The sequence below is a fragment of the Caretta caretta genome, chromosome 27 (genome assembly GCF_965140235.1).
Source record: "Caretta caretta isolate rCarCar2 chromosome 27, rCarCar1.hap1, whole genome shotgun sequence".
NCBI lineage: Eukaryota > Metazoa > Chordata > Testudines > Cheloniidae > Caretta > Caretta caretta.
This window is the reverse complement of record NC_134232.1, coordinates 5,786,027-5,798,082: the sequence shown is the minus strand read 5'-3', so window position 1 is coordinate 5,798,082 and position 12,056 is coordinate 5,786,027. Positions and strand designations below refer to the sequence as shown.

Sequence of the window (12,056 nt, the reverse complement as noted above, 5' to 3'; positions counted from 1 at the left end):
CAGCACAGAGCCATTCCCACATTCAGGTCACAATGAGGGTTGTGAAGCTCATGCAAATTCTGCTTCCTACAAATTCTGCTCCGGTTGTTAGAGAGGCCTGACTCTCGGAGACCCAGGCCCAGAGCTATCTATGAGTATTATTATTGTTATTTATTATTTATTATTCTGCGTGAGAATGTACAATAAACTCCCTTTGCTCCACTAAGGGGCTGATTCTCATCTACACTAATAATTAATTAATAGCTGGCATTTTTATAGCATTTTTCATCAGTAGCTCTCAGAGCCCTTTACAAAGGAGGTCAGTATGATTATCCCCATTTTACAGGTGGGGAAACTGAGGCACAGAGCCAGGAAACAGATTTGCTGAAGGAGCCTTCAGTGAACATACATTACATTCACACTCACTTTAAGAGCCCTCTCCATACCCAGAACCATATAAAGTGGCCTTAATGTAAATGAAAATGAGGCTGGAGGTTTTTTAAATGTACCATATTTATTCTGCCCCTCCTCCCACAAAATAACTTTGTGCACAACTTTCCTAGGCACCAGAATGAAAACTACGGTTGCTCAGGTGTATTTGCTCAAAATGCATACTCTAAGGGTCTGCCCATACTGCAGCTGGAGCTGTGATTTCAGCATTTTGGGGGGAGGGATCGCTCAGTGGTTTGAGCATTGGCCTGCTAAACCCAGGGTTGTGAGTTCAATCCTTCAGGGGGCCATTTAGGGATCTGGGGCAAAAATTGGGGATCGGTCCTGCTTTGAGCAGGGGGTTGGACTAGATGATTTCCTGAGGTCCCTTCCAACACTAACCTTCTATGATTCTATGATATTGCCATACCTAAGCTAGCTTTGATCTAGCGAGCCCAGGTATCAATAGCAGCGAAGCTGTGGCTGCATGGCCTTCAGTTCAAGCTAGCCGTCCAAGCAAAATAGCCAGGAGCCTGAGTGGGCTTGTATAGCCTGTGCTGAAACCCATGCTGCTGCAGCTTCACTGCTATTGGCACCCAAACTAGCGAGATCCCAGCTAGGTCAGGTAAATCTACATGAGCTGCAATCACACCCCCTGACTGACGTGTAGACATACCCTGAAAGCAAGGAAAACCCAAAGTAAGGGGCCATTCCAACCCAACACAATAGCAGTGTGCAAGAGTTAGCCCACTGCCATCCTGACTTTCTATCACAGCAATGCACAACACTCTCTCCAACGCAATCGCTCCCAACTCATGCTCAGTGAAGACACCACAGCCCCAGGAAACACATTGCAACCTGCTCTGACCCACCACAGCCCCAGGAATCACATTGCAACCTGCTCTGACCCACCACAGCCCCAGGAATCACATTGCAACCTGCTCTGACCCACCACAGCCCCAGGAATCACATTGCAACCTGCTCTGACCCACCACAGCCCAGGAATCACATTGCAACCTGCTCTGACCCACCACAGCCCCAGGAAACACATTGCAACCTGCTCTGACCCTATTTAGCAATGGCACCATAATTATCATCTTCCTTTTCAGCCTTAGCAGTTGCAGGTACCACGGAGCCGAGAAAGCGTGCAAACCTGTCTTCACGTTCAAACCCTGTTACCTTATGGAAGACAAATAATAAATACTCTTGCTAATAAAATCACAGACTTTTACTACATTGTTATGCTGGAAGCTGTTAATGGCTTCCATCAAGTAGGTCTTCGATCTATAGACAGTCACAAACCTGGTTAAAGTTGATGGATGTACAAAGCACAGGCCAAGGACTTGTCTGATGGGGAAATCAACCAGAATTGCTCTTGTAGCATGAGCTATTCTGGCACAGTTTACCTGTGTGGATGCTCTAATCTGGAGTAAAAGTCACTTTTATTCTGAAGTAATTAGTGTGCTTCCAAAATGGAGTAATTATTCTGGAATAAAAATCACCCGCCCACAGTCAGACAGAGAGTATGTAGCACAGCGGGAGTGAAACCCAGGTCTCCTAACACACAGGCTAGCCCCTTCTGCCACTGACTCCTCTGTCCTCCCTAGCCTTATTTATGGGCCCCTGGGAGAATTCTGGCCTTAGTCACCAGGCAGGTGTTAAAGCAAGATGCCAGGCAAGCGCTGTACTTCGACTGCAGCCACTGGTGGAGAGAGGCAACGCCTCTAATTTCTTCAGGTGCAGTGTTACATCCTGATGTATTGTCGTGTGGTTTGTTATGATGAGATTTGAGCTCCAGGTCCCTGGAATAAAATCGCCTCCCTCTGATGAAAAGAAATAATTGGGCAGAAACGGCCCGGGAAGCTCATTTAGCAAGCCCTCCCTTGCCGCGCGCTGCAGGACATTCAGCGGCGGGCTCTGCTAATTGCAAGCCAGCATGGGCTCAGTCCTCAGTCACTTGCGATGAAGGGGGTTGTCCAAGGACATGTGTTCTTAAGTCATGTTCCGTTGGGAGCCCGCAGCATGGGTTTGCATAGTGTTAAAATGAGGGAGTGGAAGGGTTTAGTGCTTAGAGCAGGGGAGTCAGGACTCCTAGGTTCTGTTCTTAGGTCTGGGATGGGAGAAGGGACTAGTGATTAAAGCAGGGAACCAGAGTCAGAACTCCTGGGTTCTATTCATAGATCAGGCAGGGGAGTTTAGTGGATAGAGAAGGGACTCCTGGGTTTTATTCCTAGTAAGGTCACTGTGTGACCTTAGGGAAGTCACTGGGTCAAATCATCCCAGGTGCAGCTGCACTAACCAGAACAGAATTTGACTATCTGTGCCTCAGTTTACCCACCTGTATAACCAGGGTGATAATTATTTGTCTCCCTCAGAAGGTTGCTAATTAGGATAGGTAATTAATGCCTATAAAGTGCTCTAACAAAATGCTGTGTATGATAAGCACCAAGGATCTGTCTATTTGCTTCTTGCCCTAAATTCTGGTTCCGGGTTGTGATGCTGCCAGATGTTCCACCCCAGAGGCGGATGAGGCACTCCCCAACTCTGGTTTGTGTGTCACTCTAAATTCTCAGGGTCCCTTCAGGATGAAAAGTGCCCGAGGCATGTGCAAGACTACTGTTACTGGCTGTTCTACCACGCCACAGATGGGAAAGGCTCCAAACTTTTATTACAATCCTGATGCTCTGGCTGACTCTCCTTTCCATCAAGTCTGTCCTGGGTAATTATAGGCCCGTCAGCCTGACATCAATCCAGGGCAAGATAATGCTGCAGTTGATTGGGGACTCGGTTAATAAAGAATTAAAGGAGGATAATGCAATTAATGCAAATCAGCATGGGTTTATAGAAAATAGATCCTCTCAAACTAACTTGATATCTTTTTTTGATGAGATTATCAGTTTGATTGATAGAGGTAACAGTGTTGGCGTAATACACACAGACTTCTGTAAGGTGTTGGATTTGGTACCACTCGATACTTTGATTAAGAAACTAGAACAATATAAAATTAACCTGGCACACGTTAAAAGGATTAAAAACTGGCTAACTGAGAGGACTCAGAATGAAACCATCAGTGGAGAATCATCATCAAGTGGATCTGTTTCCAGGGGGGTCTCACAGGGATCAGTTCCTGGGCCTAGGTTATTTAACATTTTTATCAATGACCTGGAAGAAACCATAAAATCATCACTGATAAAGTTTGCAGATGACACAAAAATTGGGAGAGTAGTAAATATCGAAGAAGACAGGACACAGAATCAGAGCGATCTGGATTGCCTGGTAAACTGGGGGCAAATAAACAAATGTTTGTAGCTAGGAACAAAGAATGTTCAGGATGGGGGAACTCTATTCTGGGAAGAACTGACTGAAAAAGATTTGGGGGTTGTGGTGGATGATCAGCCGGACGTGAGCTCCCAGTGTGACTCTGTGGCCAAAGGAGCTAATGCGACCCTTGAAGCCATAAATGGGGCAATCTTGTATATTTGGCACTGGTGCAGCTGATGCTGGAATCCTGTGTCCAGTTCAGGTGCCCCCAGTTCGAAAGGATAAATTGGAGAGGGTTCAGAGAAGAGCCACAAGAATGATTCAGAGCTTTAGAAAACCTGCTTTATAGTGATAGACTCAAAGAACACAATTAACAAAGAGAAGGCCAAGGGAGGGATGACATGATCACAGCCCATAAGTATTGTATGGGGGAACAAGTATTTAATAATGGGCTATTCAATCTAGCAGAGAAAAGTATCACCCCATTCAATGCTGGAAGCTGAAGCGAGTATAATTCAGACTGGAAATAAGGTGTAATTTGTTAACGGTGAGAGTAATTAACCATTGGAACAATTAACAAGGGTTGTGGGGGATTCTCCATGACTGACAATTTTTTAAAGCAAGATGGGCTGTTTCTCTAGCAGTCCTGCTCTCAGAATTATTTCGGGGCAGTCTTTGGCCTGTGTTATGCAGGAGATCAGACTAGATGATCACAGTGCTCCCTTCTGGCCTTGGAATGTCTGAATCTCTGAATTGCTCCCACTACAGCGGGGCTAGGGAATGCTGCCAGTATTTGGCCCGAGCCTGGTCACTCACACCATACCTCCAACACTGGGAGTTATTTCGTCAGCTAGGGAACCATACTACCAGTCTGTGAGTTGCTGGCAGAGAAGGGTAGCTCTGGCCATCTCAGTCCCTGTCTCCTGACCCAGCTATTTTTTTAAAATTCGTACAGCTTTTGGCACGACTGCAAAAGTCCCTGCTGCCCCAGTGCATGCAACCTCCTTCTCCCAGCACGGCTCAGAACACTCGCTGTCCTCTCCCAATGATCCCACTACTGTCACCATCTTCAGTCCATCCCACTGGACCCCTGCCTCTCTTTGTATCAGACTTAGCTCCTGTGTGGCACACCAGGCCTGCCATAACCTTCAGCCTCTGGGATCCCATTCCAAGCCAAACATTCCTAGCTCAGTCAAATCAAAGCCAGTTTCCTCCAGGGGAAGGCTGTGCCAGGCTCCGTCCTGAGGGCTTGTTTCCTTCAATTGCAGTGTTCAGCCCTTCACTGCTTTGGCTTTGGCGATGGCGAATAAATGGCAAGAATATTTCTCAGAGGGCAAAGTGTCCTTTCTCTTCTCATGCTCCAGGATGGCAGATCCACTTCACTGCTGGGCAGAGACTGAGGCCCATGCTATCCAAAGTGGCTAGTGGTCCTGGGGGCTTCAGGTTGGGGGCTCCTTTAAAAGGGGTCTGATTTTCAGGGTGCTACATGTTCTGCCCTCTCTTAAAGTCTGGCCCCCTTCGAGGAGTCTCCTGTTGGGCCCCTGTACGCTGAAGACTTTCCACCCCCTAAAAATAATTAAAAACCTCCTATCAAAATGAGACCCTCCCCTGCACGCACTTTTAGGATAAGAACAAACGCATGACAGAGGTCAGGCCCGTCTCCTGGGAGGTGCTCAGATACTGCGGTGATGAGCGTGGGACAAGAATCTGGACAGAACAGAATAGAAACCCCCAGACTCACTAGTAACTTTGGAAAATGTAGGCCCAGCCACGGGCAATTGCAGACTGGGAGTCGGGAGCAGAGGGTTAGAATGGCGTTTACTCAGCAGCCTTACTGGAGCTAGCAGCCAGCAAGGCCCCCTCTAGCCCTGGTTCCAGCCCTGGTTTCCCCAAGCTGGGGCTCAGATGTTCCTCCTGCCTTACCAAGGGTGGGGGGGTGGGGTCAGTGCTAATGAGGCCTATTCAATTAAGGTGGAAGTGGCCTATTCTCAACAGATGACAAGAAGGGATGAATATTAACAGAGGGAAATAAATAATAAAAATAAATTTGTTAGTCTCTAAGGGTCCACAAGGACTCATCATTGTTTTTACAGGCACTTCAGCATTTCTGGCACTTTTACCCAAAGTCTCAGTCTTCCTATCCAAAAGCAGCACGTAAAGGGATCGGTCTGCCCACCATGGAGATGTCACCACTTACGGAAGTGCGTTTGCCAATTCTGCACAGCAGCTTCTTTTGCAACACGGTGGCTTCCTCCAGCACGGCCTGGAGTGGCAAGTTCAGGTCCCCAGCAAAAAGGGAAAGTGCCTCTGAATACTGGGGTAGCAGACTTTCCGGAAAGGTGGGTCTGGCATTTTGGCCAGAGGCTGGGAGATTTCCCTGTGTGAGCTGAGCTGATTTGCCCTAGCAATTGATTTCCTTTTTCTTTTTCTCCGTTTGTCTCCAGGATACCTTTCCAAGCCAGTGGGTTTGGGGGGAGTGGAGCCTGGGACTCCCATTAAAGCCACAGCTGCTTGACACTCAAGAAGGACATACCACTACCTCCCTGCCCCCAAAGTGCCGGACCTAATAACCTGAACATTGGCTCTGAGAACAGGGTTGATATTAATATTGACTGTGTAGGCTGAATCCACCTGGATGCTATCTGATGGCTGCTGCCGCTGCCCGGATTTAATCGGAAAAGCTCATTGTCTCCTGTCTAAAAATAAGTGATGGCACTTCGGAAGTGGGAGGTGGGAGACAACCCACTCCATTTTTCAAAGGGACAGCCCTGGCCTGTCTAGCTAGCTAGCTGGAGGGTTACAAATGGGAGGAATGTAATATCTAGGCTGGGTCAATCCACCAGCTAGATGTGTCATGGTTTCAAAGCGGGGGCACCTATAAATGAATATCTCATCTATCCCGCCTCGAGGGATCCAGCTTAAGACAGAGAAGCAGAGCCCTGGGATAAAACATCCTCCCCACAAGGGAGCCGAAGTCCCTGGTCCACAGGGAAGTTATCCCAGTGTCAAGGATTTACAGCCATTTCTGTCTCCTTGAGTCAAGCTGGAATGCAGCCATCTCTGGGGTGGAATGTGGCTGCTGTTTAACAGCACTACAGAACAGAGTAGGACTGGAAGTGAAGAAGAAGAGGGGCAAATCCAATTGAAAGTATAAAGGGAGATTTTAGGGAAGTGCATTTTAGTCAAGACACCAGGGCTAACACCTTGTTTCTTATTAAAAGTGCCAGGGGCTCTTCAATGAATATAACCGGCCAGGACCTCACTTTTACCTGGGGACTGACAGACAGCACCTCCAGCAGCACAAGAGGAGTCACGCACCGTTTAAAAGTATACGCCCCAATTCCGCTACACACCACTGGGCTATTTGCGTTCATCTTTAATCCGATACAAACTTCCTGTGTAAAATGGATCTGAAGTGGGCGCGCAATTTCTAGAATTTGCACCGCCTGGCCAGCTGGATAACACACCAGCCTTTGAGCTTTGTTCTTGACACCGAGAGCCTCCAGCCAGGACTCTGGGCTCTGCTGTACAAGAGGGGCCTGTGAATTTCAAAGCCTCTCCATTCACTGGACATCAGCTCTTCCTTGCTGGAGAAGGGGAATGTTTATGTAATGCGGCACCCCTGGGCCACCGTCCAGAGCAAGGACTGAACCCTGGATCAGTCCTACAGGCTCTAGTGCCTGGACTAGAAGAGTCCACTCTGGTTAGCGCAGAGGCGGCAGTAGAAACATAATGCTCCATGTGGCCACTAGAGGGGGAGAGAGAGCTGCACTGCGGGTGCATGAGTCACAGAGTCTGTCTACACTGCAATGGAAGACCTGCGGTTGGCCCATGCCAAGTGACTTGGGCTTGCAGGGCTTGGGCTAAGGAACTGTTTCACTGCAGTGGAGACTTCTGGGCTCCTACTGGAGCCTGGGCTCTAGGACCTGCAAGGGGGAGGGTCCCAGAGCTTGGGCTACACGGCATATTAAACATCCCCTTAACCCGAGCCCAAGTCAGCTAGCACGGGCCAGCAGCAGGAGTCTAACTGAATTGTAGACAGACCCACACGGACTTCAGAACTAAATAAAACCCGAAACAACCCCACCTGAGGTGCGCTATCTGGTCTCATGTCACCACCTCCCCGCAGTGTAAATCCACTGACTGCAGTAGAGTTACTTACTCCTCTTTTACGCCCTCCGATGCGACATCAGGATCAGGCCCTTCTGCCAGCTAGAAGTCAGGGCTTCCATGGTGACCGCTGTTGGGTTTTATAAAGTCCTCTGTGCAACACACTCTCTGGCACTGTCCCCCTCATGGAGTTTAAGGCTGGAAGGGAGCACAGATCATCTGGTCTGATCCCCAGGATATCACAGGTCCACTAGCCCCACCCTGAACCCACGCACACTAAACCCAGCCTCTTCACTCTGGGCAGACCATTCCTGGGTAGGACACATCCCAGCCTGGTCAAGGTTGGCATGCATCTCTGATTTTGTGTCACTTTTCCAGTTCCTCCCAAGCCTCAGAGAAGAATCTGGCCTTGACCACATGCTTTGTGGGCTGGTCTCCTCCCTGCTGGAGAAAGGCGGGTTGAGAGATAAACTGTCAGCACTTGTTAGCACGAAGCAGCTCGGAGGAGAGCCCTGGCGGTGACTGCTGCTAAGAGGTGTGTGAGCGGTGGACGTGGAGACATGGGGTGTGTCAGCCCACCCCTGACCCGCCAGTGACCTAACTGTGAAATCCTCATTCATCATGATTAACACTGAGTGTTGCTCCATCTCCAAAGTGTTCCAGAGCCATTAACTAATTAATTAATGTCCACGTCCAACACCAGCTCCCAGGGCTGCAAATGTGCAGGCATTTTCCAGCTCGGACAAGATCTGAGCGGTATGACAGGAAGGCCTGCAACAGCTTCGGAGCAGAAAGATGGACGGGCAGCTGCCTAATTAGCAATGGGAGATGGAGCTCGGGTTTCCCCCTCTCAACGGGGCTGAAATTGGAGAGCGAGCCGCTAATCTTTATTAAGCAAACTATTCCATGCGTTTCAGAACAAAGACATGCCGGGCAGCTGCGTTAGTGTCTGTGTTCTTGGCAGTGCCTTGTGGGGTGTCAGTGACAAGCACTGGGAGACGGAGGGCAGTTTAATAGAATCATAGAAGATTAGGGTTGGAAGAGACCTCTGGAGGTCATCTAGTCCAACCCCCTGCTCAAAGCAGGACCAATCCCCAACTAAATCATCCCAGCCAGGGCTTTGTCAAGCCAGGCCTTAAAAACCTCTAAGGATGGAGATTCCACCACCTCCCTAGGTAACCCATTCCAGTGCTTCACCACCCTCCTAGTGGAATAGTGTTTCCTAATATCCAACCTAGACCTCCCCCACTGCAACTTGAGACCATTGCTCCTTGTTCTGTCCCCTGCTACCACTGAGAACAGCCGAGCTCCATCCTCTTTGGAACCCCCCTTCAGGTAGTTGAAGGCTGCTATCAAATCCCCCCTCTCTCTTCTCTTCTGCAGACTAAATAACTCCAGTTCCCTCAGCCTCTCCTCATAAGTCATGTGCCCCAGCCCCTGATAATTTTTGTTCCCTTCGCTGGACTTTCTGTAATTTGTCCACATCTTTCTGTAGTGAGGGGACCAAAACTGGATGCAATACTCCAAGAGAGGTCTTTTCACTGCTGGAAGGGCGAGTGGGAAGTTCTCTGCAAAGAGTTTGGTCCCTTCGCTGTCAGACATGGCTCTGACCATGCCTCCCCAATATCAGCTCACTTCTCGCGTGCAGGTGCCCAGCCAACGATGGCCTAGGCACTTTTAATCATGATGTAGCATTCGGGAGTCAACACAATTTGTTTTTAGGGGGAAGCAGAAGTCACCCATAAAGGATTGTTCATCAAAACAGAGAAAGAAATGATGCATCTTCCTCGGGCATTGGGAGACTGGGGTTCCATTCCCAGCCCTGACACTGGTTTGGTAGGTGACCTGGAGCGAGGCACCACCCATTCCTGTGCCTCAGTTTCCCCATTTGAAATCTACTCATGAAAACTGCTATAGAACAGCTGGCAGTTATTATCAAGGGATGGGCCACACAGCTTAGAGTGAAGGGCAAACACTTGCAGTGAATGGTTCACAAACAGCTTGTAGCGTCTGGCTTTGCAGTAATAACCATCAAAGGGATCCTGTATTGAGGCTGGCTGGACATGGACAGACTCAGGGGTGCTTTCTAGCTCCCAGCCAGGCTAATGCAGCCTGTGGAATGAATCAAACCAATCAAAACCCAGCCCTAAACCAGAGACTGTACCTGGCTGGAGAATCAAAGTCATTTCCTACCCTGCGATCGAACCTCCTTGGTTAACTCCCCTTCCCCCTTGCACTGTCTAGGATCACACACCTCTGCAATTCCTGATTGCAGGGCATCCCTCATTCCTTGCTAGCAGGGTGGATTCCCACTCCCTCATGCCTGGTGTCTTCACTTATCCCTTTGCAACAGCCGTGTGAAAAGTTAACCAAGTCAGTGATGCCATAAAGTGAGGCTGAGGCCCAAGGGCTTTGCTTCGCTACAGTCCATGTCCTGCCTCTTGACCCAGTGAGCTGCAATGCTACGGGAGAGGACTCAGACTTTAGCCTGGCAGGTACAGCGCCATTTAAGGAGCCTGTTGCAAACCCCTCAGACGATAACAGACCAAAATCGGGGGGGGAGGAGTGACACAGACACAACAGCACCATCTCACTTGCTCTCAGTTCCATCTAGATCCCAGGGATCTGCCGCGCTGCCTTTGCACAGCAAGGATTTTCACCAGCCAATCGAAGGCAGACGGACCTGACCGGCGGTGCATGCCAGGGTGACTCCCAGCTGCCTAGGTGGGGCTGCCAAGCTGAAGGCCGGGAGACTTCCTTTCATGGCCCCAGATGCACAACAGCTGCCCTGGGCTTTGCAAGTCAGCAGGGGCCCTGGCTGAGAGAGCCCCTGAGAACAAGCAGAGCGAAAGGCCTGCCGGGGCTGCTGCTGTATTACATTTCAGTCGGTCATTCCCTGGCATATTCAAGGGAGGAAGGAGTGCCCAGGAGTGATATATATAGGGTTAAGTGAGCAGAGTGGGGCAGTGGCTCCACTCCTGCTCAGGAGTTTGCTGTTTACCCACTAAGTGCCCTAAAGTCCACATGCATGCTCAGCTTGTCCCCAAAGTTTCCATGCTTCATCAGGGGCCAGGGTAGTTTTAGTGACACAAATTTGAGGCCATTTGGCCAAGGGGTTCCCAAGATACAGTGCCCCTAAATAAAACAGGACAGTAAACGTTTCCGGTCCTTATCAATTATTTTTGCACACACCAGGGCTCAAGCTTGTTCAGTGATTTCCCGTCCCCCTCCCTCCCTCCAACCTGACATCACCCCATGCAGTTTGATCTCACGCACTGCCATTTCAGCAATATTTTACCCATTTTTAAATCAGCTGTATCTAAGCTGGGCCCACAAACTCCAGCAGCCTTAGCCACAGTCCTATGGTTACGGCATGGTGTTAGCTGTGCCTTTCCAAACCAGACCATACGTAGGGTTAATGGCTGCCAGGGGTCTGGCTAATAGGGTCGTGAGGTCCAGATCAGTGCATAGATCCAGTCCTGTGTTTCTGGTTAAACCTGTAGCTTAATGCATGGCCCTTGATGTGCTAAGGCCTGGTTTACACTACGAGTTTATGTCGGATTTAGCAGCGTTAAATCTGAATTAACCCTGCACCCGTCCACACAACGAAGCCATTTTTTCGACATAAAGGGCTCTTAAAACCAATTTCTATACTCCTCCCCAACGAGGGGATTAGCGCTGAAATCGACATCACTGTTTCGAATTAGGGTTAGTGTGGACACAATTCAAAGGTATTGGCCTCCAGGAGCTATCCCACAGTGCACCATTGTGACCACTCTGGACAGCACTCTGAACTCGAATGCACTGGCCAGGTGTACAGGAAAAACCCTGGGAACTTTTGAATCTCATTTCCTGTTTGGCCAGGCGAGCTCATCAGCACAGGTGACCATGTAGTCCCAGAATCGCAAAAGAGCTCCAGCATGGACCCAACGGGAGGTACTGGATCTGATCGCTGTATGGGGAGAGGAATCCATGCTATCAGAACTATGTTCCGAAAGACGAAATGCCAAAACATTTCAAAAAATCTCTGAGGCCATGAGGGACAGAGGCTACACAGTGCCGCGTGAAACTTAAGGGGCTCAGACAAGCGTACCAGAAAACCAAAGAATCAAACGAACGCTCCGGGACAGAGCCCCAGACATGCCGCTTCTACGCTGAGCTGCATGCAATTCTATGGGGGGCCACCACCATTACCCCACCCCTGTCCGTGGACTCCGATGATGGGGTACTCTCTGCCATGGCTGAGGATTTTGCAGATGGGGAACATGAGGAGGAGG

At 49.4% G+C, this 12,056-nt stretch overlaps 1 protein-coding gene across 2 annotated transcripts in view; it reads right to left on the bottom strand.

Annotated features, from left to right (window-relative positions):
* Nucleotides 1–12,056, bottom strand: part of LOC125626773 (corticotropin-releasing factor receptor 1) — a 135,346-nt gene that overhangs the window by 105,822 nt on the left and 17,468 nt on the right. The gene's annotated exons all lie outside the window — the stretch shown is intronic.